Source organism: Phyllostomus hastatus, unplaced genomic scaffold, assembly GCF_019186645.2.
Source record: "Phyllostomus hastatus isolate PE091 unplaced genomic scaffold, TTU_PhHast_1.1 phas_contig_17, whole genome shotgun sequence".
Taxonomy (NCBI): Eukaryota; Metazoa; Chordata; class Mammalia; order Chiroptera; family Phyllostomidae; genus Phyllostomus; species Phyllostomus hastatus.
The window spans coordinates 27,273,383-27,301,130 of NW_025333664.1; positions in this window are offsets into that span (position 1 = coordinate 27,273,383).

The window sequence follows — 27,748 nt, forward strand, 5'->3', positions numbered from 1 at the left end:
ACCCAGAGTGTTTTCTGGTAGTACCCTTTAGTACTTTCTCTGTAAATAGCTCTAATCAATAGAAAATTATGGTAATACAACATTCAGATCCTATGGGAATGAAGGACTGAGTCACCACACTAGTAAAATATTCCGCCCAGCCAAAGTACTAACATAGATCAAGCAAAACTTAGAATGAGTGAAGGATGAAGGCAGCTTTAATTAGTACCTTAAGTTGGATGTATGGCCACCTAGAGACCAGCCTGCCATGAGGACTGCAATTTGTTTTTTCCTGCCAGATCTCTGGCTAATACATTATGTTTGACAAGGAAATCTCTTCTGGGACCTTAATTTTCCCAAACAAAGCATAGCTGGACCCCCTTGACTACCTGCAAAACTTACCTTGGCACTGTTTTTGGTCTCCTCTTGGTCCTGAGTCAAAAGGCTGGACATTGATGTTTGTGCTCCCTCAGCTTCCTAGTGGTCTCAGGATGGGGGATCCTAATTGTAGTTAGCTGTGGTTTATGGTTTGAGTGAAACCTTTTTTTACATATTTTTAAATTTTCTTGTAATAGAGTTCATGTCACCTATGTTATAATCCACTTAGAATGTTGCTTTGGTTGAGGTGTTGGTCAACCATGAATATTATCTCCAAATCCAGGAGTTCTACCTAGATTTATTTGCTTATAACAATACATTTTAACACAGGGAATTTGTAATGTTGCTTATACATCTTTTTCCTGGAAGTCAAACTCATTGTCAGGTGATAGGAGAGGGGAAGAAATGGGCGAATCTTTTGTGAAATATAAGAGTTTTAATTGCTGTATTTTTAGTGGATATCAGGAGTCAAATTGGTATGAGGGGTTCCCTTAATGAAGTTCATATTTCTTCTGTTTCTGATACTTCTTGTTTATAAATTTCTGCTGGTTATTCAGTAAAATTTGATTTTCTCTCCTTTGTGCATCTTTTAAGACATGAGAAAACAATATATATTCTCCAGATGAAAAACCAAAAATTGAGTAAAGTTGCAGCTGAAAAATTGAATAGGAAAATAAGTGAAATAAAAGTTGTCAAAATGTGCCTTCCCCCAAATACTTTATTATCTGGCTCTTTTTCCAATTATTTAAAATATTCCTTAGTATACAGAAAATATTCCCAATTGATTTGATGAAAGTAGTTTAGCCATGATATTGAAATCATTGTTCACTGTGCAGTTCATCATTGGACAAATGTTATATGCATTATCTCGTTATTTCACAACTCAACTGTAAATATCAAATACTATTTTATGCATACCTTAAAGATGAGAGAAGTAAGGCCTTAAAGAGGCTGAGAAACTTAAGAGTGTGAGTCTGTATGTCAACTTAGGTATACTTCATTCCAAAGTCCAAATGCTTTCTCATTATGTAATACTGTATTCTCATTTAACACAGTGGACCATTCCATCGTTCTTGAAATTCTCTCCTTTTCTTGATTTGTATGCCACCAAACTGCCCTGGCTTCCTTTTTATCTTCTCTGTCTTTTTCATCTTATCTCTCTCACAGTTTCATCTTCTCTTCTTGACCCTTTAATGTACATATTCTCCAGGATTCTAATTTTAACTTTTATTTATTATTATTGTGTAAACCTTTCTGAACCATCTCATCTTAATTCCTATTTTTTATTTATAGTGTCAGCATAAAGTTGTTAGATATGAGCTAAGGATTAGTACCCTTATTTTTCTGATGTATAATTCTCTTCTTTCTCCTCACCTTAATATTTCATCACAGATATTCCATACAAGATAGTATTTATATTTGATGAAACAGAGAGAGGAAAAAATCTCATGTCTGCTTTAAATTAAAAAACTCATGTCAGGACAACAGTCTTAACAGTTTAGACTATTGATTAGCAAAAAACATATTTTGTAACTCAATAAATAAGAAAGCATAGAGATTATGCCATAACAGTATTGCATAATACAATTGATAAAAGGCCTGTGCTGTTTCTGAATAGTAAATAAATGTTCATTTGGTTGGAGTGAGAGAGAATTTCACAGAGGAAGAGGAGAGCTTGTGAGTTCTTAAGAGAGGATTAGAGAATCTGCCTCCTGAGTGACTCCTGGAACATGAGCTATAAACAGCAGAGTCCAAATATAAATGAGGGCCTTTCAAGAGCAGAAAACTTTTGCTCCCAGGTCAAGCATAGGCTTGGATTCTGAAATTACAGCAATAGAAAGTACCATGCAAATGTCCTCTATGTCAACACAATCAATAGGGTCGAGATGGAAGCAAGACAGGTACAGGTAGTATGTTAGGAAGTTGTTCTCACTCTCACACTCTGTATGTTCTCCTGATGTCTCAGGGAGGTGTGGGAAAAGATGTAAATGTTTGCCATGCTAGAAGATGATTGACAGAAGACCTAAAGAATCCTGATGTGGACAAAGAGAAGGTAGAGAAATTTGCCTGATATTTTGAAGTTGAGGACATCTTAGCAAAAAGCACCACTAATAGGCGTTTGTCACCAAAGGCAGGTATGATGACAGAAGATGCCAATAAAGGAAAGAGGACTTCAACTGAACAGATAGACACTCTCCAGTGACATAACACAAACCATCCAGTAAATAAGATCTCTCATCAGGGAAGAAGGGAGAGGTGTGGGGAAAATAGACTCTGACTTTTCAGGGAGAAAAAACTGAGAGTCACATGGCACATGGGCAAGTTTTGGGGAAGAGACTGCAGGGAGTGATGAAAAACTGGAACCATTAAGTACTTGTTCACCATAGAAGTGAAAGGAAAGTGTGGGTGGGAGAAAATGGAAAGCCTTTCAGATAAGGACTTAATTAAGGAATAAATAGTAATAGAGAACATTGAACATTTTCAGATGAAGAGATCAAAAAATGAATTTCTATCTCCCATTAGAAATCTATGTCTAGAGGAAATCCTCAAGACCATTCAGTTCACTCCTCATTAAATATGCATTAACAGAAAATTCATGTCCTGTGCCTCCCTCAGAGTGCTCATTGTAATTTTCCCTCTAACATTAAACCGTCATTGTTTGTTTCCTTTAAGCACATTCTATTCTGTGTTAAGCCAGAGAAAAGAAGATCTATACTCCTCCATTGATTAAAAAAAAAAATTTCCTTTCTTGATTGGCTATACCAATTTTTTAACTAATCTATTTCCCAGAAATATGCCTGAAAAACTTGATTATTTATATAAAATTTCTAACACATCAAAAAGATCTCCCCAAAATCCTTTCTAGATACAAGAAGAATAACTAGTCTTAATTTACCAATGAGAAGTTGAAATATTACTTCCAGTCTTGCTTGGCATACTGTTCTTTACCTAAGACCTAGGATCAAATTAACATATTAGTGGTCTCATTATTAGGCTATTTATAAAACTTGGGATCCAGTCTAGCTCCTGGATCCTTTCCTGTTGTCTTTATGGTCAGAGAGGCACTCCTCATCATGACTGATAGAATTTTACCCCAGATTAGGGATCACCTTTCACTAATTAAGAGGGAAACATTCACTTAACCTCCTATTTTCAGATTCCTGCTTACTTATGGGAAGCTGTGAACTTCATGCTGACTTACCTACTCTATAACCCAAATCCTGAAAGAAAAGTAAAGGCTGATATTAATTCTAATGGAGGCATCTCTTTTTTTGGAACAATTACTTCCAACTAATTTTTTCAAGCACCACTCTCCTCATATTCTGAAGAAGAGTGCCTTTACTATAGTTTAATCCTCCAAGTATCAATCTCTCAACTCCAACTAAAAATGAGTATCGTAAAAATGCCTTTCATCTAGGGAAGGAGAGAACAAATTAAAAAGACAATTTTAATTCATTTAGAAATGTGAAGTGACAGAGATTTATGTGGGATTTTAACAGTCATTGAAAAGAGTTGGTGAAGGACAGTGTTGGGGAGGAAGCAGCAGTAGTGAAGAGATGATTTCTGAAGTATGTTTTTAAGAATAAGCCAAGTACAGAACGGTAAAGTTATTTCAAACATAGAAATCAGCATGTGCAAAGACACAAAGTGGGAGATATCCTTCTCTAGATTGTTGTGGGTCCTGTTATTAGATTTTTGAATATTTAACTAGCATTGCCTATCTGGAATAAAGCTACTGAATTGAGGTGCATTAATCTTATTATATCATTATTCTCTTATATAGTGCCAGATTTGATTTGCTAGTATTTTGTTAAGGGTTTCTGTGTCTATCTTCCTGAGGGGTATTGGTATATATTTTCCTTAAATTGTCGTTGTCTGATTTTTTAGGGTAATGCTGGCCTTATAAAATCAGATGGGGAGTGTTCCTTCACCTTCTGTGTTTTAGAAGAGGATGTTTTAGACTTGGTATTCTTTCTAAAATTTTTTACAATTCACCAGTGACACCACCTAGGCCTAGATATTTCCTTTTGGGGGTTTGAAATATGGGTTAAATAAATATCTTTAATAGTTGTAAGATGACTCATGTTATCTATTTCATCTTAAGTGAGTTTTAAGTATTTGTGGTTTTTGAGGAATTGTTTCATTTCTTCTAAGATATCAAATTTATTTGTGTAAAGTTGTTTATAGCATTCCTTTTCCCTTTTTGTCATCCATTGGTATCTATAGTGATATCTTCTATTTTATTACTAATTCATTGGTAATTTATTTTTAATCTTTCTATTTATCTCTTTCTCAACTTCATCCATTTTACTTATTTTTTCAAAGAACCAGTTTTTGATTGTTCTGTATTTTTCCTGTTTTTTTAGTTGTTTCTTTTTTAATTTCAGTATTTTTTATGCTTTAAAAATTATTGTCCTCCTCCTTTCTTTGAGTTTATTTTTCTCTGTCATGGCTAAACAGAGGGAAGATTGGAAGCAAAAAATATGGTAAATTCATCTTCTAGTTTGGCAGTACTTCAAGTTGTGGCTTTCTTTGTAATATCCTGCTATTACTTATCTTTCAAAGTCCTTAAACATCTGACCCATCTATTCTTCCAGGATTTTGGTTGTGTTCAATGAAAGATATAGGTACACTTTTATTGGCTAATCAAACTCCATGAGCTGCATTTCTGTTCATGATGTGTGCTTTCTAAACATCAAAATAAGTGAATTCACAAAGTACCTGAATTCACATGGTAAGTGCCTTCCACAAAATACAGTATATATTACAACTACTTTTGTTATGTATCATTTTACGAAGTACAGTTCTAGACAAGGATAATTACAAGTAGTTTTTTTTTGTCTAAATATTCTACAGGATAATGAAAAATATAAGAAAATATAACAATTCTCCATTGTACAAGATCATCTTTGCAACAACAGTATGGTGATTACCAGGGGGAAAGAGGATTGAGGGGAAGTGCAAGAGGGTATAGAGGGGATAAATGGTGATGGAAGGAGACTTCTTGGGTGGTGAACTCACAATACAATAATCAGATGATGTGTTATAGAATTGTATACCTGAAACCTATATAATTTATTATTAATATCACCCTAGTAAATTCAATAAAATAAGATTGTCCTGTACATTTATTTTGTAAACTGAAAATGCCCTAGCAGAGTTTCAAAATACCCCCTTTATGGTAGTATTGGGCCCACTGAAATGCACTTCTCTTCATCAATGCTGTCGAATACAATTTTCTACAGTGATGCAATTGTATCCACCACTAGTCACATGTTGCTATTGATTATTTGAAATCTGGCTAGTGTGACCCAAGAACTAAAATTTAAATTTAATTTAATTTTAATTAATTTGAATTTACATTGAAGTAGCCATATGTTGCAAGTGACTATTATTAATTTATAGCATAACTCTTAGAGCACAGGTGACAAACACCAGGTCTGCAGGTGAATCCAGCCCTCCACCTTGTTTTACGGCCTGGCACCTTGTTTCTACCCGGCGGCATCTCCAAGCTTCTTGCCCCTAGTTAAGGAGGAGTTACATTTATACAGCCCGAATATTGCATTTGGCCCTTTGAAGGCAACCTTGAGGCTGATGTGGCCCCTGCTGAAAATGAGTTTGATACCCCTGTCTTAGATGTATCCTTGAAAGTCCCAGAAAGCAAGAAAAGGGAAGTGACTGACAGAAAGACCATGACCTTGGGATCAGAAAGCTCTAAACTGGGTCCCAGCACAGTCAATTCTAAGCTGGTAAAAGTAAAATTAGTGGTGGAAATACCAAACTACCTTACAAAAAGGAGCCATGACGAGGGTCTGCTGGATTCTCTGTTTTCCTACTGCATTAATGGACCTTAAATAAGGAGTGTTAATATTCTTAAATATCTTATTCAGCTGGGCACATCACTCATAGATGTTAATAGAATTTTGAGTTTGAAAATGTCATCCAAACACTTAGCTATTCTTCCAGTTTTGTGTCATGTATAAGCTTAATAATCTCTTCAAGAGTTTTGTAAACTTGTCAAATGAGAAACAGGAATGTAACCCTTTATAATAGCATTAGAAGCCTTTTTTCAGGTGGGCCCTTTTCTCCTAGACAACCTCATATCTTCAGATCTTCACATTTTCATCTTGTCCTCAAAGATATCAAGGAATTCTTGGTCAAATACCTTGTTGAAATAAAAATAGTATATAGTATGTATTTTTAAATAGGCTAATAATATACTTAAATAAAGAAATGAGATTTACTTGGTAGAATTTGGTACAAAGAGATAATATTATCCCAATTTATGAATGAGGAAACAGATGCAATGAGATTATTCAGTTTACTCAAAGTCAAATAGCTAAGAAGTAGTAGACCAGGAAGGAAAAATCAGGAACCCCTGACTTCAAGACCTGTGGTATTTCCAGCAGACCACTGTAATAGGCAGCTCTTAAGATCTCTGTCTCCTGTGTAGCTGAATTGAGGTCAAATCTAGATTTTATGTTTTCAGAATTTATATTCTTTCCACATGTCCTCTTTCATGCTACTTATTATGAGATCAAATTTACCTTGTGTTAAAATTTCAGAGGTGCTTATTTAGTATGCCTATTCTAATCTTTGGTACATACATGCCCACATGGGTCCCTTCTGTATAGGTTTCCTCTCTAGAGCTTCTCACTATGGACTAACAAACACCTTCCACGTGTGTTTGTTCTCTTTCCTAGAATGGAATTTTAGGAGGATGGGGTAAAAGTAGGTTTATAGTGTTCATATGGAAAATTACACAATAATTAATAAATACTAATGCAAGAATAAACTGTGTTTCATGTACTCACAACTGTAAACCTACTTTTGTCCCACCCTATACATGGAGCAAAGTATTGGGCACATGTGCATGTCCATATTGACATATGTTCTTTATTCATCTGCTTCACAGTAGAATGCTCTAGCAACATCAAGGCAAATAATCTTTGAGGGCTTTCCCAATCATTCAAGAAATGTCATGGAGATGGAGTGGGCCCCGGAGGAGAGGTTTATAGGAGAGGGTCCTGAAGGTCAGTTTTAGTCAGAAGTATAATCTACATGAACACTATGGCAAGAAATTGAAGCTTAACCACTGGGTAAGTGGGTCACTAGGAAGAGAAACCCACAAGAGTGCATTGGACTGCCAACTGTAAAGGCTAGAGCAGTTCCTTTCTGAACTGAGGGTCAGCCAGTAGGAAGTGAGGGTAGGTGCTCCAGGGCTGGAATAGAGCTACTCTTATGTTTGAGATAGCATGTTCCTGAAAACTAGAAGCAGGCACTGAACTTATCTGAACCAGGCCAGATACAATCAAATCAGCATGTGTTTAAAGACTATTCTAGGTGCACACTTGTGAATATCTACTTAAGTTTTCAGCCCCGCCTCCCTTCAGCTTAGGACTCCTCCAGGGTATAGAACACTGAAATTGGGCTTTCAATTGATGTGGTTAAAGAGGCTTAATTATATCAGAAATGTAGGCAGAACCTAGTTTTAACTGGTCTCTTCTTCAACTTTTATAGGCCAGATGTTTTTTTAGTCACCCGCATGAAACAGCATCATACACAGATCTTATTGACGACAACAAAGTTTTTTTTGCTTTTTTTTTTTACTAGTGATAGCACTCTGTAAGCAACCCCAACACACAAGAATGAGAAGGTACTTCTGTTTTGATGCTTTTTTTTCCCTAAATAATCTAAGTGAGTAGGGCTGTGGCAAAGAGTTCATCCCACCAACGCCAACTTGGTAGCCGGCCACCTCAATGCTATCAATTTTGCATTCCCAGCTGTTGTCCCTACGTAATTTTAATAAGACATCCTGCGCGTGGCCCTTACAAACTCCCCACAGCTTGCTGAGGTAGATTAAAGATGCAAACTCACTGAAATACGCCAAAGAATATAATGGTCTCTACAGAAGATCTGGCTGTGTCAACCAACAAAAAGTTCCAGCTGTGGCAGCCGTGTGGAACAAAGGGAACTCTTGGCTTAATGTGGAGTGCATGCTTCTGACGTTCCAGTTCAGGCAAGGAATAAATAAAACTATTACAAAGCCCTTGACCAGATGTGTCTGACATAGTCTAAAATGTGTTTGCACAGAAACTTTGCTATCAACGTGGCTCATTCTTATAGCAATGGACATCTGTTCCTGAAGGCTAACAGGGGTGCAGTCCATAATTATGGTAAAGACCTGATCTGGCCAGCCTCTTTAAACTGCCTTTTCCCTGGCCTCTGTTGTTCACCTTAATCTGCATAGTCTCAGTCATGTGTCAATAATTTCTTTAACACAGAATCTGAATGCTTCTGTGTCATGGAATCAAACTCAGCCCAATAATCAAAGGCCTGAAAATTTTCATTTGTGTTCCAGGAGCAGTTGTGCACAATCTCCACAGATAACTTGACTCTGTTATTCCCTGTCACAATGTACATCTGTCTTTGACTTAATATTGTTCCTAAGGTTAGCTATTGATCATTGTTCTCACATGAATCCTTCATTACTCTAATTGGAACCATTTATAAACACATTCTTGGATGGATGACAAAAGGATCCATGATGGACAACTTCTTATTCAAAACAGCTGCCCAATATGTAAATCAAAAGCTGTTAAAGATTGTATTGAGCTGAGAACAATTATACAAGGTTCTAGCCTGTTGTGAATTAAAATGACTGCATTAGAGCTTAAGGGATTTGTAAAGGGAGTCTTTTCTTTTCAAGAATGCCAGTTCAAATTCAGATCAGGTCATTGACAAGTAATAGTATGTGAAAATAATGTAAAACAAATCAATGCTTTCAGCTTTTTGGTTAAGAGACAGATAATACCTTCTAAAAGCATAGTTCACTGCAGCTGATCCTTTGGTTACCTTATCAGAAAATGCAAGGACTGAAAGGTCTTAACTATATTAAGGAACTAAGAATTTATTTAAAATTTCAGAATTTAAAATTTATGAAATTTTCATCATTTTATGCACATTATGAGATTTTCTTTAAGTTATTCTAGCTCTTTCTACACACACACACACACAGGCACAGAGTTTCTTCTCCTTTTTATCTGAAAATAAGATAAAAGGCAAAGTTGAGTAGCCCTTCAGAGGACTGTGAAAACAATGATGACTAATATTTATTGACTCTGCTATGTGTTGATTACTGTTCTAAGTAATACAATAAGTGTTAGTTCATTTATTCCTGTCATAACTCTATGAAGGAAAACTGTTATTATCCTCACCAATGAGAAAACTGAAGCCAGTGAGATTAAATACATTAATACAATGTCACACAGCCCATATTTAAATCCAGAATGTCTAACCTGAGAGTGAAGAGTCCATATTCTTTTACTATTATTTCTCCAAGGAAGGCACATTGAATGCCAATACTTACCCAAGTAAATAAATAATGATTACCAATCTATATTCTAAGATATATACATATATGAATGGTAGATGGATAGATGATGCAGACACGAGTCATTATGGAAGAAATGAGACATTCATACGGACTACTGAGTCCGGTGGTGGAAGAGGGACAGCATGGCTTTTCTCTCAAAGGGAGCAAGAGCCTCAGCCCTTCCTCCAATGAACTTTTATTGTCTTACAGGGCACATTACAAGAAGGTTTTCATTAACTATGCACAGGCTTGCTTTAGGTGGTTACCTTTTACAGAAACCAAAGGAGCCAATGCTGCTGATCACATCACAGAAGAGGGATATTTGCAAATGAAAAGACAAATGTGCTTGAACTGGTTACACTCCTCCTTGGAAGGTTTAGCTTGGTTTTTAGAAAGTTGCTTTGCAGCAAATGTCCTCAATTCAGGGTGAGGGAGTTTTAGCAAAAAGCAAGACTCATAGCGGCCTAGGTACATTGCAGGCCTGATTCCCTACGAGAGAACCTATCCGTGGGCATGGGTCCTGTGCATCTCTGAGTGTGAGCTGGGCCCACTCCATGCAGAACAGTCTACTACTGATAGATAGATAGATAGATAGATAGATAGATAGATAGATAGATAGATAGAAGACAGAGACACTAATACTTATTGAATTCTTCTATTACTTCCAATACCCACGTTTTCTTATTTAATCTCTCATTTTTAAAGATAAATATTATCAGCCCCATTTACGGTGGCGTTTTTTAGCCCCAAATGTTTTAAAAGGAAGACATTGGCATATAGAAACTGAGAGCTAAATATCTAACTCCTCTCATCCTATTTTAAACCCGACTGCAGGACTGCAGCAGGTTAACTAAGACTTGTAAGCAATTGATGTCTTTGTGTGACCCTCATTTCAAATCTGTCACACTTATGCAATCAGCATCCTGTACAATATGAAAGGTCAGTGGTTCTGAAACTCAAATGTTTAAATTTGACTTCAGAATATTTTTATTATTGTATATGTTTATGTATGTATGCTATAACAGAGGGAGAATAAAGATGGTTTTGTCCAGAATTCAATTTCAGTAATAAAGCTGAACTTAGTGTCAGATTATATTTGGTGGGTAGTGCGGAGAAGACTAATGGGGGGCGGGAATGAGGACAACTGTAACTGAACAACATACATAAACAAACAAACAAATAAATAAATATTTGTCTTATAGGGTCTCGTAGCAACCTTCTCATATCCAGACTTTATTCCAAAATTCTTTCAGGTAGGCGATGGGGCAGTCGACAGAGATCAGCTTTGAAGGAAGTGGAGTAGGAGAATCTTTTGAGCTCATTTTTAAAAAGTAAATACATTTGCTTTGATTGATCTGATAATATAATGCCACCATTTCAGTAATGACCCATGTAGCCTGTTCATGTGCACAATTAGCCATGATAAATATTTAATTTCAGGTAACAGAATACTTCAAGATTCAAAAAAAGTAGAAATAGCTACAAAATTAAAGTAGGTTTTCTATCACTATTGTTCTTTCTTGTCTTTTCCATCAAATTGCTTTTTTCTATTCAGTTAACTTGCCCTCTGATCCCAATTCAATAATATGATAGACATGCTCCATTGACATCAAGAATTATTTCTCTTAGTCCTCTTTATAAATAATTACATTTCTGTTTTCTCTTCCTAAAGGCTGTGTTCTTTATTTTATTTTATTTTATTTATTTTTTTAGACTTGCTTTAAATATATTTGTACATGTAGGCCATAGAAAGAAAGTTAAAAATGTAATACATATTAGATACAAACCTTTAGTTTTTGGTTTTGTATAGATTTGTAACATTCAAAGATATTTCTTTTTTATATTTAAAACTTTTTTCTAAATTTTATTTTAATAGTTGTTCAAGTACGGTTTTCTGTCCTTTACTCCCCTCCCAAGCCCACATATGATCTCACTTTTAACAGGAACCTAAACAACAAAATAAACAAATAAGCAATATGACCAAAGATACTGAAATAGAGAACAGGCTGACAGTGACCAGAGGGGACAGGGGAAGGAATTTCAGGAGAGAATGGGAAGGGTTTACAGGAACAAATATAAAGGACACATGGCCTAAAGGCTGTGTTCTTAACATTTAACTGTGCGTATGTGTATTCATTCATTTACTATTTTGGCAGTTCCTACAGCATGCCAAGAACTGTGGTTGTTAAGAACAGAGGCCAAAACACCTGCCCTCAAGAAATCACTGGAGAATGAGGGCAGAGAGGTGGTATGAATACAACATATAAAAAGCCATAAAGAATACTATTGTTTGTTACAGAAGCCTGGAGGGGAGATAGGCCACCTAATCTGGGAATATCAGGAAAGGCTGCAGGAAAGAGGTAGTGCGGAAACACTAAGGTATTTCCCAAGCATACAAGGGAGAAGAGGGAATTCCAGACAGAGGCATAGCAAATGCAAGTGTCCTTTCAGGATGGATCATCTTCTGCAGAATAATAATTCAACGTAAGATATGCAGTCAAAGAGGAGACAGAAACCCTATTCCTGTGGTATATTTACAGTGTATTTGCATTAATTATAAAATACTTATATCAACTCTTAATATCCCATCTAAGGAAAAGTGGGCTAATATTAACTGATTAAGCCTACTTCTATCAATATAGCATATATCTCCTTTCTCTCATCCTCTAAGATGATTATTAACTGAAAAACTCAGTTTCCAGTAATTACATCTGGTTTAAGACATTGCTTCAATCACCAATCATGACAATACATTAGTTAAATGTATAATTAGCTAGCTTCTTAATGTCTACACTACCTGAGTTTGCCTCCACTACCATATTGTAAGTGCCATATCGGGAAAGACCATACCTGATATCTTCTCCTATTCCACATGAGGCCTTAGTTAGCCCATATTAATTAAACATTATCACTTAACTTGACATATGAAATTAAAAAAAGGAAAAAGGGAAATCAAGTTATTTGGGATTTAAAGTACTTACAAGGTATCAGAGAATATGGTAGGCACAGTCAGCTATATCTACATGGGTGAGAGATGGGCTTTGAAGACATACAGATTGGAGTCAAGTACTGTTTTGAAGGTCTCTTTACCTCCCTGGGTATTAGTTTTCAAATGTATAAGATAGGGATATGAGAAGTGTCTGATTTATGAGACTGTGGTAAGGATTAAGCAAAATATTTTACAGTACCTATATATGAGAAAAAGTGCCTAAAAGTAGACTATTGCTAGTTTATAACTAGTTGTATTATTGGTCTGCTATGTTCTCAATAATGCTGCATAAGAAAACACACAGAACTCAGTGGCTTACAGCAATAAACACTAATCTTCTATTCTCATCTTTTTAGGCCAGTATGGAATCTGCCAAATCTAAGCTGTGCTTGGGTTTGGCATAGAGCCTCAAGCTGAGTACAGATCTGCTCCAGCTATTTCTCATCCTTTTGGTCCCAGTTAGTGGCTACTGACTGAGTTTTTCTTATGTTTTTCTTATGGCAAAACAGTAGGGCTAGATAGCAAGCCCAAATGCACAAGCACATTTCAAATTTCCACTTAAGTCACATATGACTTACAATGGGATGCTTACATCCCATTGACTAAAGCAAGTTAGGTGACCGAGTCAAAAATCAAGGCATGATCATGAGAGAAAATAACACACATTTGCTAAAAAATGATTCAATCTGCCATAAGAATTATTTTGGCTTATTATTTCAATTAGTTATTTTTAATTTGATTATCTAAATATAATCTAAGTCATCTATATCTAAAAATTTATGATTTGACTAATTTTATTTTAAAAAAGTATGTGATTGACTAATTTTAAAGTTGCTTAAGAAAAAAACGAAGGCTCAAATAAGCTATAACTGATTAACTGTGGAATCCCCAAAGATGAACAACAATGTCAAAAAACAGATAAATGACAACCACAGATAATATATTCAACAAACAACTCACCATTCCAACTTTTATATTTTTTGCTATGTGAGAAATATCTTTAGTGTGCATTTTGGAAAGTCAAAAGAAGCAGAAGATATGGACCCAATTTTCTTGCCATTATGGCAGTGGAAGCCAATTGTTTTTGCCATTTGTTAGTTTGGTGTTCATGTGTGTGATTAGGCCTTTCTATACCTATTGGCTCTACCTAATGATTTATCCATTCTTTCCAAGAAAAGTATTATTGGTTACCTACTATATTCCAGGTTCTATGCTAGTTATTGGAGAAATAATCGTGACTATGAATAACTTTCCAAATTGGAAAATTCCATTGTATGAGTGTAAAAAAGTGATTTCTTCAATTCCACAAAGCCATGAAGTAGAAAAAACATAATTTGGAAAAGGTCACCTACACCCCGAACATCCTGTATGTATATATGTATAACATATTTTCAGGAGAACATGGAATGAAACTAAAATGAGGGGCTCTATATGGGCATTAATTGCTTCAGTCATATTACTGAAAGAGTAGGCATGGCTTATAGCTTGGGTACACTGTTAATCCTCTTGATTGAATTTTTTAAAAGATTTTATTTATTTACCTTTAGAAAGAGGGGAAGGGAGGGAGAAAGAGAGGGAAAGAAACATCAATGTGTGGTTGCCTCTCACATGCCCCCTATAGGGGACTTGGCCCACAACCCAGGCATGTGCCCTGACTGGGAATCAAACTGGCAACCCTTTGGTTCACAGGCCAGCACTCAATCCACTGAGCCACATTAGCCAAAGCTTGATTGGATTTTTAATGAAATATTTCACTGATTTAGAATCTGTCTAATTCTTGTTTCCAAGTAAAACATATTTATTGATTTTGAGGCCCTGTGCTAAGCATTTTCACATACCTCAATCTGAGTTTAGAATCGTCACACTTAGAAAGGCTGTAGATTAAATGTACTTAAAGCATACTTCTGCTTCTGTTTTCCAACTTCACATGAAATATGTGAACACAAGAAGGGTAATTCCTTTTGAAGATAAAACACATTTTAAAGATGTTGTGTGAAAGACTTAGCTCATCTGGGCAAAAGACACAGAATCAAATGATTGCTCTACTGAATTAAAATGTAATGATCTCAATAACTACACTGAGATGTTAAGTGGGGAACTAAGCTTTTCTACTAGTTTTTTTTTTCTTTTATATAGCTTCAATTAAGTTTTAGTTGTTCATTGACAGTTAGTGAAGGCATGGAAATTTGCACCTTAATTCTAAGTCCTCTGTTGGTTTTTGTCTTATCGTCTACCTCAGAGCTACCTTGTGGAGAGAAAAGAAGAGGGTTGGTACAGAGCATCTTCCAGAACTGTGATTAATGGTCCACCTTTATCACCTATCATTTTACCACCTTGAACCCGCAACCAGCTGTAAGTGCAACCTATAAACACCCCATGCTACATTTCTGCAAGTTTCACTCCCCCCTAAACCCTACATTTTTCTTATAATTACCATCACAACAGTTCCCATTATGGTTTGACCCTAGTAATTTGGTTATATTTGTGCTGCTACAATGAACCAAATAGATAATAATGAATACTGATGCAGCCTACAGTTGAGGCAAACTATAATTACACAGGCCTAATGAAGTTACCAGAAAAGGCAGTATGTAAAAAACATACTCAGATTAAGAAAAAAAAACAACTCAAAAAGCAAAACCTGAACGTTTTACATTCCTAAAGCACTGCTTTATACTTGGAAATTTCTGGTGGCCTGACATGTGCTATCCACTTCTCTTCCTTGATTTATGGTCTGTGACTTCCTGACTTACCCATCACATTCTGAACTTTCATCTTTCATTTTCCAGTGTCTAATTGTATTTGTCAAATCAAGATAAACAGCTGCATGCATTATATAGCAAATCAAATGGGATACTTACTTGGCAATCCAACTTTGTACTAAATATGCCAATTTAAAATTTAAAATCAGGAGTTTAGTTAAGATGTTGGCAATCAGACCCATCCAATGAGGCAGAGCCTGTGGCTAGAGTTCCTTAGAAGGGCAGCTAACAAAGTTACTGCACCTGTAAATTAAAGTCAGAGCCAGTTAGCATCTCTGGATAAATGAATTTGATCCAGAAATTGCTTGGTGTTTAACAAGTAGTATGCGGTAGGAAAAAGCAAAAGGGATGGTGCTAGGATTATCACATTCTGACAATAGAGACACTCCTCTGGAAAAATTTAGACAAACTTTGGAAATCAGTGTGACAGGACTAAAAAAAATCATACATTCTCAAGTGTTCAGAGTGAAATGGACAATGTTTGCATTGAATAATGAGTTAAGATACAGAAAAAAACAGCATATATCTTTCTCAATATTTCATATAATGTTTCTATAATTATTGTAACACTTCCTGATTTTCATTTGTCCCTAAGGGAAATGGGGAAGCAAGAAGAAATGTGGCCTCCACAGACTGGCTATGACTTTGAGAAGTGGGGGAAAGAGAGTCTGTGCCTTCATAGTCCTTGCCCTCATCCACCCTAATCTTTGTGAACATGAAGAATAGTCATTCTCATATCTCACAAAATAAATTTTATGGTCACCAATTTCAAAGAGGGCTGACAGCCTTAATACAGAGTCAAGTCCTCATAATAAAAATTCTCCTAATGGTTTAGGGGTCATGTTAAATTATCTGTAGCTATTCACGTTCAACTGGCTTAAATTCCAATAGGTCCTTCTAGAGAGATTTCTCTCATTCCCCTCATTGTTGAACAGTTCTCAACTATTTCATGCCCCACTTGGCCCACATTCCTATTTTAAGTGCATATCTGGGTAGCAAATTAAGAGGAGAAAATAGAGGCAAAGTTTAAATGCTCCAAAAGGATTTTTTAAAATTTTGACATTGTTTTTTTCCTGTCTCCTCATCAATACACAACTAGAAATGTCTTGGCCAAATTGCATTTGTATGTTTCCTAATATGTTTCCTACCAAATCATTCATTCTGTTATCTCTGCAATTCCTTGGATTTATCAATTGCCCTTTCTCTATACCAGGTGAGTGAGCTGTTCAGTGGTCAAGAGATCCAGCTGTGAATCTGGGAGTCATTTGAGAAGCCAGTGTTAAGAGGTAGAGCTGCTGCTGTATTTTGCTTCACCTGCTATACTTTTTTTCTGTCTTTGTAATTGGATTTCCTGATGAGAGTGAAGCTGCAGTGGGGACAGATGTTCTTAAAATTAAGAAAGAAAAAAGTTAGGGATCAGAGAAAATATATAAACATGGGGGTGATTTGTGTGTTAGAAATGACGTTTGTGTGCTTTGGATTTCATACACATTTCTGATTAAAATGAACCAAAGTGAACCTTGGACACTAACAGAACTTCATTTTGTTGCAGAGACAGGAGAGAATAAGTGTATGAGAGAGAGATGTGTCTGTTACACCTGACAGATATGCTCCCCAAATAGTCTGAGGAGCATCAGGGACTCCTCAGGAAAGTATCCCTGTTGAGCTCAATCAAGAAGTTACAGCAAAGAGAAGTCTTTGACTAGAGAGAGTTGAGAAATGTAGGTTCTTTTTTCATTTTAAATACTTTGACTCTGGCCCAAATAGGATGTGTTTGCCCTCAATCAGGTTCTGATTGCTATGCCATAAATAAAATAAAACACAGTAAAGTAGAATAGGGTAAAAATGAAATAAAACAAAAGTCCCTTTGTGGTCTCCCAATCACAAGATGCATTTCTCAAGTATTAATCTTCCTCACCTATACACATTGGTTTCATCCATCAGTTTTATCATGGAGTTGGCTTAAAACTGAGGATACATCTTGTCTTTCACTACACATGATGGATTCCAGATGTTCATATTAAATAATGATGCTTCCTTATAGGCATAACGGACCATAGCAGCACAGTAACTAGGCAAAATGAGCAAACCAGGCCCAGCAAATGATCTTGATTATTTCAACTATGAGGGACCAGAAAGCGCAGGGTAATACAACAAACAGCTCTTTGAAAGAGCAAACAAAAAGCCCTGGTAATTTACATTTAAGCTGAACCTGCTCCTGCTCCCTGCAAAGTATCATGTGTGTGGAATAATTCAGGAAGAAATCTAGTACCATACCATTTTTATCAGTGGTATGCTATGCCAACTTGCCAGCAGCAAAGAACATATACATTATAATGCTAATATCAGTTTGCTTCCCAATTTTTTAAATGATGTTGTACAAAGTCATTGTTAAAAATATGAATGTGCTTTTACATCACTCAGGATGTCTCCTGTGCTCCCAGCGCTTGAAAAAGCATTACAAATGTCATAATGGAGGTGAGTCAGATTTATACAGCATTCAGAAAGCTAGCTAGATAGACGGACAGATAGATAGATGTATGGAAACAAATCCATATCTTTATTTCTACTTTCCATGATTAAGAAAAACTGTAGCTGATATTCCACTTGGCATGAAATTACCCAAAAGCAGTATTTCAGGCCTTAGAAAATGAAGCAAAATTGTAGTTCATGTCAGTGCTGGACCACGAGGTGAGTTCTGTCCCAGCAATCTTTTGCGGTTCTCTACTAGACCATAAATTAATCTGTCCAAATCATTGACACTCATCCACAAAGCACAGGTGGCAGTCTCCTTTCATGCACACCAAAAAGAGCGAGATAAAAATAAATTGTGCTGCCATTAAAAACATGCCAAAATAATATTTTTCCCATCTGCTAAACCCAGCCTCTGTGGTAAGTGAACTAACAGATTTCCACACTCACACTTGATGAGCAGACACCACAAGCAATTAATTAACATTTACACGATGGGAATCAATTGGATTTCTCTATTTTAGACATTAATCAAAGCCAAAAACAAGAACGTGCACCTTGTGTAACACTCAGACTCATGGGTTTTCAGATGTGGCTGCTCTAAAGCCCATTTTTATCTAAATATTTACAACAAAGTTGGTTTGCTCAACAGCCCTATCAAGGGGGACTCTATGTTCCAGGTCCATGCTGCCAGAGCCATGGTCCGTGGACCCGTCAGAGCTTGGCCTGCCTTATTTCCCCAATATCCACAATACAAACAAGGACAATCCAAGGGCAAAGTCTATTTTTGCATTGAACCAGTTAGTTAAAAATAAGCTTTCACGTTTCCTTCCCATTTAAAAAATGCCAAACAAACAGGTATCTTTTAAAATGTTGCTGTGAGGAATATTAGAAAATCCAAGAAGAGATGAGTCTTGGCATTAAAAACCCACTAATTATCTTTAATCTCATCATAAATACTTAAGGTAGTGTTAACATTTTATAGAAATAGTTGGCTTAAGTTTAAAACATTTTCTTGAATAAATGACTATCTCAGAAAATAAGAAATCTAGAAAAAAAATGTATTCTCCAAAAAAGCCCAGGCCAAGAGAATGTTACTGGTAAATTTTTTAAAACTTCCAAGGTAGAAATAATTCTTTTATTTAATATTTAAAAAACAGAAAAACAAGTTAACTTCTAAAGGTATTTTTAGAAAGTCAGCACATCCGTACAGCTTCATGACTTCTAAAGTGGAAGGAGATCAAGATTAGGGTGCTAGAGACAGTGAATAAAAAGAAATGAATCAATCCTTCTCTGTATTTATAGTTCTTCATTCTGAGATGAGTCTTAGCAGGTAAACCTAGGTGATAGGGAAAAAACGTCCAGACTCAATTACACATTAATGAAACAATGAAATAGATAGCAGAAATGTGACACGATTATACTTACAAATAGTATGCTTATGGGCCACTAAAGGAAGAGACATGAGTACCTGCTCAATTAAGTTTTCCTGTCCAGGGGTTGTTCTGACAATGCAGACAGGACTGAAAGACACCTTAGGGAGGCCAGACACTGGCAGAAAGAGAAGGTTTGGGGGCATTATCACTTCTCTTCTCCCCAGTCCTCCCCTTTCTCCTCTCCTCTTTCTGTTACCTTTGCTTTCCTCTCTTTCCATCTTGCTCATGCCTTCTCTCTGTGCTCTCCATCTCTCCTGTTCCTAAACTTGTCCTGGAATGCTTACAGACATAATTGACCTTTTGACTAAACAATCTCTACCTGCTTGCTTATGCCAACTCTTCCTGTTGAATGGATGTTAGATGGTGAACTATGTTTAGTAGAGGTTCAACCCAGAGGAATCACTACAGGAAGATCTTCAATTGCTGTCATGGATCTAATTAACTAAATTCTTCCTTACTTTCCATCTATCTATCATCTATCTATCTATCTATCTATCTATCTCTATCTATCTATCTATTATCTGTCTATCCATCTCCATTTGAATCCATTCTACTTCAGTTAATCCCTTGAGCATCTGTGGCAGATGCCTACAATATCTCTAGTGCCACATGTTCTTCCAGAACCTTGCCATTCTCCCATCAATAGATGAATTCTAATTTTCCTCCCCTTGAATCTGTGACTTCTGCTAACCAATAGATTATGGCAGAAGTAACATTGTGTGATGTGTTTTTTTTAAGATTGTATTTATTTATTTTTGGAGAGGGGGAGAGAAACATCAATGTATGTTGGCCTGTCACTTACCCACTACTGGGGACCTGGCCTGCAACCCAGGCATGTGCCCTGACTGGGAATCCAACCAGTGACCCTTTGGTTCTCAGGCTGGCACTCAAGCCACTGAGCCACACCAGCCAGGGCACACTGTTTGACTTTTAAGGCTAAGTCATAAACAATATTACAGCTAGTAACTTGCTTTTGGAGACTACATAAGAACCTTGAATACCCTGAGGCTGCCATGCAGGAGAGGCCACGTGTAGAGGGCACTTGGGTTAACAACTGCACCTGAATCCCAGTCAACAGTCACAGCCAATTGCAAATCAGGTGAGAGAGCCTTCATGAACATCTCAACGTTCTGAGCCTGCAGAATACTGCAACCCCGTGACTAGCCCTACAACCATATGTAAAACCCTAAGCTAAAATGGCCTAACAGAGCCGTACCAATAACCTGACCCACAAAACAATGAGGAAAGTCTTGGGGTAATATTTTACTCAGTAACAGTAACTGGAGCATTCTTCAACATTTCAAAGGATGACTTGTAATTAAAACTAAGTGGGATGAAACACATACAACTTGAGGGACAAGATTGAAAAGAGAAAGTTAAATGTAATTGTATTTTATGGAAGAAAATTTTAGGGTCTCAAAGCATCTTCTTCAATATCAAAGGTACGTAGGTATGACGTTGTATTTCCTGCTTTCAATTAACATCCTCTGGTCTCTCTGGTCTTCTCATGGAGAAAACACTGAGTTATCTATCCTATAATACTCTTTATCCAGATTGATTAATATATTATGACCTCTATTCAAAACACTCTTTCTCCTTTCTGAACTGGCCACAGTGATCTCTGGGGTGGGGGAAATAAAGGAAGCGAGAAGATGAAAGTCCAAGTAGAGGTGAAGAATTCAGATGATACTTGAGATTGTCTCAGTTTTCATTTTAAGAATGAAATATCACAAAGAAATAGTTGGCCATTTGAGATTATCTAGCACACTTCTATAACAAATATCTACATAGTAGCCAGTATTACTATGGGTTTTCTAAATGTACAATTTACTTTTTAGAATATGTTTTATTTAAAATATCATTTATATATTAACTTAATTCCTACTTTCTTAGAAAATACCCTTACCCGATTATTGATTATATGAGTTTCTTTCTATGAATATATATAGAATATAAATATATATACATATATTCTATACATAAAAATGTGTGTGTGTATATATTTACTTTTTAACCAATTGTCTCAGTATGTAATCTGGAGCTAAGGGAAATAATTGCACTAACCTTTGAGTCTGTTGTTTTATTAGCTATAAAACTGTGAAGTAATCTATGATTCAGCTTGCTTACACTGTTCTGCCCTTGCAGGGGGATGATCTAGCTGATGACAATCTGGCAGATTTATGTCCAGGGAGAATCAGTCCCACTCAACATGGGTGTTGGGTTGAATGGTTCTAGTCCCTATGTCACCTTAGCAAGCAAGGAGGACATATTGGAGCCAGCTAACAATTGTCAGGAACTCCAAGGCCAAAGCCATGACCTGGAGGGAAGAACAGAATTCACTGTTGACTATACTAAATTGAAAGGAGAAAATAATATAAGTTAGGTCATCCATATGGTCCCAATCATAAGGAGAAAATTAGTAACTGTAAGATAGCACTAGTGATGTATCTTTTCATTGTGAAGTCACTTCAGTGTATTATGCTAATGTTAGCTATGATAGCAAGAATGGTATGAATATTGTTCTGATTTGGAATAATAAGTAAAAGATTAAATTTAGCCTTTGAATGTTTGTTAATGGAGGAGGCTTCCTAGGTGAAGAGACTAGAACCAGTGGATCCAGAGTCTATCTCAGCCCCTCAGTCATCTTACATTGTCAACTTTTTTAATTGAATTTATTGGGGTTATATTGGTTAATAAAATTGTATAGGTTTTAGGTGTATAATTCCATAGTACATCAATGTATATTGTACTGTGTGTTCACCAACCCAAGTCTCCTTCCATCACCATGTATTCCCCTCTGCTAATCACCATGCTATTATCTGTGTCTGTGAGGGTTTTTTATTTTGTGCTTAATCCTTTCACCTTTTGCACCCACCACCCAATGCCCCTCCCCTCTGACAACTGTCAGCTATCAGCTTGTTCTCTATAAATGAGTCTGTTTCTATTTTGTTAGTTTATTTTGCTCATTAGGTTCCACATATGAGTGAAATCACATGGTAATTGTCTTTTTCTGACTGGCTTATTTCGCTTAGCATAATGCTCTCCAGTTTCATCTATGCTATTGCAAAAGGTAAGATTTCCTACTTTTATATGGTTGAATAGTATTCCATTGTGTAAATATACTGCAGCTTTTATTCCTACTGATGGATACTTGGGCTGTTTCCAAACCTTGGCTATTGTACGTAACATTGCAATGAACAAAGTGGTGCACATATTCTTTTGAATTAGTGCATGGGTTTCTTCAAATATATTCCCAAGAGTGGAGTCACTGGTTCATAAGGGAGTTCTATTTTTAATTTTTTGAGGTAACTCTCATACTGCTTTCCACAGTGGCTGAACCAGTCTGCATTCCCACCAACAGTGCAGAAGGGTTCACTCTTCTCCACATCCTTACCAACACTTGGTTGTTTGTTAATTTATTGACAGATGTGAAGTGTCCCTTGCTGTGTAAAGGTTTTTAGTTTGATATAGTCCCATTTGTTTTTCTTTTGTTCCCATTGCCTGAGGAGACATATGAGAAAAAACTATTGCTGTGAGAAATATCAAAGATTTTACTGTCTATTCTTTCTTTTAAGATTTTATGGTTTTGAGTCTAGTATTTAAGTCTTTAATTCACTTTGAGTTTATTTTCGTATATGATGTGAGAAGATGGTCTATTTGCATTTTTTGCATATATATGTGCAGTTTACCTGACACCATTTATTGCATATACTACCTTTACCCCATTGTATGTTTTTGCCTCTTTTGTCAAATATTAATTGACCATAAATGTGTGGATTTATTTCTGGGCTTTCTATTCAGTTCTATTGATCTATATGTCTGTTTTTATGCCAGTACTATGATGTTTTGATTACTATGATCTTGTAGTGTAGTTTGACATCACGTAGGATGCTTCTTCCAACTTTGTTTTTGTTTCTCAAAATTGTTGTGGCTATTTGGGGTCTTTTGTGGTTCCATATAAATTTTTGGACTATTTGTTTTAGTTCTCTGGAGTACATCAATAATATCTTGATAGGAATTGTTTTGAATCTACAGATTGCTTTGGGTAGTATGGACATTTTAATGATGTTAATTCTTCCTATCCATTAACATGGTATGTGGTTCTATTTATTAGTATCAATTTCTTTCTTCAGTGTCTTATAATTTTCCAAGTGCAGTTCTTTTACTTCTTTGGTTAAATTTATTTCTTGGTATATTTTTTTGAAGCAATTGTGAATGAGATTATGTTCTTAGTTTCCCTTTCTGGCAGTTCATTATTGGTGTTTAAAAATGAAACTGATTTCTGGATACTTCTTCTATATCTTGCTACTTTACTGAATTCATTTATCAGTTCTAATAGTTTGGTGGTATCTTTAGGGTTCTCTATGTAAAATATCCTTTCATCTGCACATAATGACAATTTTACTTCTTTCTTTATTATTTAGATGCTTTTTATTTCTTCTTCATGTCTGATTGCTGTGGCTAGGACTTCCAGTACTATGTTGAATAAGGATGGTGAAAGCAGACATCCTTATCTTGTTCCCGTTTTCATTCAGAGAAATACTGTGGGTTTGACATATATGGCCTTTATTATGTTTAAGTATGTTCCTTCTATTTCCACCTTGCTAAGAGTTTTTATCACAAATGAGTATTGGACTTTATCAAATACTTTTTCTACATCTATTGATATGATCATGTGGGTTTTTTCCTTCATTTTGTTTATGTGGTGAATCTCATTTATTGATTTGTGAATGTTGTACCAACCTTGTATTCCAGGAATAAATCCCACTTGATCATGATGTACAATCTTTTTACTGTATTACTGAATCCAGTTTGCTAATATTTTGTTGACTATTTTAGCATCTAGGTTTATCAGGGATATTGGCTTATAATTTTACTTCTTTGTAGTGTCTTTATCTGGTTTTGCAACTAAGATAAGCTGGCCTCATAAAATGAGCTTTGAAGTCCTCCCTCCTCTTGAATTTTTTCAAATTGTTTGATAAGGATAATAGTTTGACAAGTGTAAGTATTAGTTCTCTTTGAATGTTTGGTAAAATTCACCAGTGAATCCAGGGCTTTTGCTTGTTGGGAGCTTTTTAATTATTGCTTCAATTTCATTAGTTGTAATCTGTCTATGCAGATTCTCTGATTCCTCCTGATTCATATCTGGAAGAATGTATGCATCTAGGAATTTATCCATTTCTTCCAGAGTGTCCAATTTGTTGTCATTTAGTTGTTTGTAATACTTTCTTACTATCCTTTGAATTGCTTTGGTGTCAGTTATTACATTTCCTCTTTCATTTCTGATTTTAATAAAAAAGTTTTTCACTGTAAAATGAAAGACCTTTAAAGACATTTCCAGAAATAAGATTCTGAGTTCTGAAGAACATCTTCATTCATTTGAAATGCTTTTGAATTTTTAGGATACTAACTTTCAAATCAAACAGTTGATTTTAGATTGAAGTCTTAATTACCCTTAATCTAACAAATTTGTAGGTAGAAGGAAGGTACTCTTTTATACAGCAAACATCCCTTGCAAAACAATGCTTTCATCAGTTTAATGTACATGATTTGGAAGCATGAAGATTAAATTAGTGGGTGTGGGAGGTTGATGTACACTTAAGCTCTTATCATACCCTTGAAATCAGAACAAGAGGTGGGTATATTTGAGAAAAAACAAAATTGATGTTGGAGTCACCTGTTTCAAATTCACAGTGTGAACATTGCAAAATACTTTGTGTTTATTTTTATAATTCAGAATTGCCTTGAGATCAGAGTAGGTTGCTTATTATGTTCAGTAAGTTATGGCTTAGATGATAATAGTGGTAGGCTTAAGGCATCTTTTAGAGATTCTGAAATGTAGTTTTAAATTTGGAAGACTTGAAAGTGAGTAATTTTAAGAGCATCAACAACAATAGATAGACAGATAGATAAAATGAGAGAGAGAGAGAGAGATGGACAGACAGACAGACGAGATACATATATGTGTGAAGGACCAGAGGTCCTCAGTATCAGCAAAGGCTTGGTTAGTGAGCTAAGGTAAAGGAGGGTCTGCCCTGCAAGCAGGAATATATTTGCAAAGACAGAACAGGTGTGAGTCACCATTTTTAGATTGTTGGCTGGCCAGTGAAGTCAGCTGAGGTCTGTGTTCTCTTGACTAGAGCAAGATCTGGGTCAAAATCCAGGCTCTGCCTCTTTGGAGAAGAAAACAGGCATGGGCAGGCCAAGTAGTGAATAGAGGTCTAACATGAACTTAAACCCATGGCTCTCAACAAAAGAGTAAGGATGTTTTAGCTTAGACTTTGGGTGAGAAACAAAAGCAACCAGTTTCCTTTGCAGAAATGTAACCAAACCATTCCTAAATGTTCCAAGAACTTGGGGTCACATTTTGATTTGTACGGCAACGTCTAGACTTGCTGATTTTGGCTGGGATGGTTGGGAGATTCTTGGAAACTTTGTAGTAGATCATTTAAGTCAGTGCTTTTCAAATTTTAATAATGTGCTTGTGAATGCTTGAGATTTTGTTAAAGTTTCTGACTTGGTAGGTGTGGGGTGGGCCCCAGGCAATTGCGCTTCTGACAAACTCCTAGATGAAGCTGATGCTGCTGACCTGGACACTACACTATGAGTGGTGAGGACACCAGCAGGTCTGCCTGTATATTGTAATCACATCTGCAGTGTCCCCAGATTTGGCATATAAAAATATAGGACACCCAAGTAATTTAAATTTCAGATAAATAAATAATTTTTTAGTTTAATATGTCCCATACAAATGCTTGGGATATATTTGTTCTTAAAAATTACTCTGTATTCATCTGAAATTCATAATTACCTTAGAATCCTCCATTTTATATGGCAACACTAGGTGAGGAATATTTTTTAAAAATATTCCAGTCTCAGATATTCTGATTCAATTGGTACAGAGTACAGCCTGGGTGTGGGTACAAAACACCCTAAGGGGTTCTAATGTGCAGCCATGGTTGAAAGTTATTGAGAAAAACTCACCCTCTTATTAACCAGGTGAGAGAACTAAATTTTAAGGGGTTGTATAGTATGGTCAAGGGGTTGTATAGTATGGTAGAATGGGGATTAAAATTTAGGGTCTCAGGCACCCATTGCCCCATCCATCTTGAGTAGAAAGCATATTCCTTTTTTTTTTTTAAGAAGCTTAAAGGTCAACCTCCCTTGGGACTTTATTTGATCCTAGAACTCTGAGGTGGTGTGTCATCCCCCCTCTTTTGAGTCACTCCCTTAAACCCCCACAGACTTTATCCTGGTTACATATTCAGAATTTATTTATGGATCTGCATATTATGAATCTTAATTTGTGGATGCTTTAAAATTCATTTATTCTCATTCTTAAACTCACATCTGGGGACCTTAAAAAACAATGGTGTCTGGGTGTCACCCCTAGAGGTTCTGATTTAACTGGCCTGGGATGCAGCTCTCTGAATGATTCCAGCATGCAGACAAGAATGAACAGTGCTGCTCTATCAGACTCTTTAGATGCAGTAGACCTGGGCCTGTGACTCTGAAGTTGTCTGTACGTCCAGCTGAGCCCATCACAGATGTGTGTAAATCAGCAACTTCAAAGGCTGGAAACACTGAGCTTGACTGCAGGGTAAACCTGGAATGCCTCATATGTTATTCTTTTGAGACTTGTCAAAGCATCTAAATATGTTCTAATTAAAAAACACATAGTTTCCTTCGATCTGACATCTTAAATACCTATATAAGCCTTATATGTATTTCCACTGGTCCTAGGATATCCTGTTTCTCTGATGAAATTCTGAGTAAATAGTTATTTTAAAAAATAAAAATAAAAGAGAAGTAGGGGGTGGAGAGGGAGAGAGAATGCCAACATTTGCTTAATCTGAGCTTTCCAACTAGCAGTTTCAAGATGCTGAAAATATCTCCCCATCCCCAGTCCTTGCTTGTGATCTTGTACTTTTCCCACTCATCAAAAGAAAGTAGACCAGGTTTGTGCTTTAGAAACAGCTGCATATCAGGCCTTTCGTGAGGAAGGAAGGTTTCCTAGGCAAAGTATTTTGGCAGGAACTAGGACAATAAACAGTAAGGCTTTGTACTTCTTGCTTTCTCCTTCAAGAATTTGAAATGCACTCAGAGCAAGCCATGAATGAATTAATTGCTACTATTTAAGATAGACAGATGAGGGTCTTCTGAAGTCTTGAAATTACAGAGTATTATTTCTCACACTTGTGAAGATCATTCATGGGTTTTCTATAGGGAAACACAGTCTTTCTACCCATCATGGAGTAGTGAATAATTGGAATGCTTATTAATTAGCCTGATCCCATTATACAAAACTACCCCATTATATCTCTATAAGCTTGATGAATCTATTTAGGTTTAGATG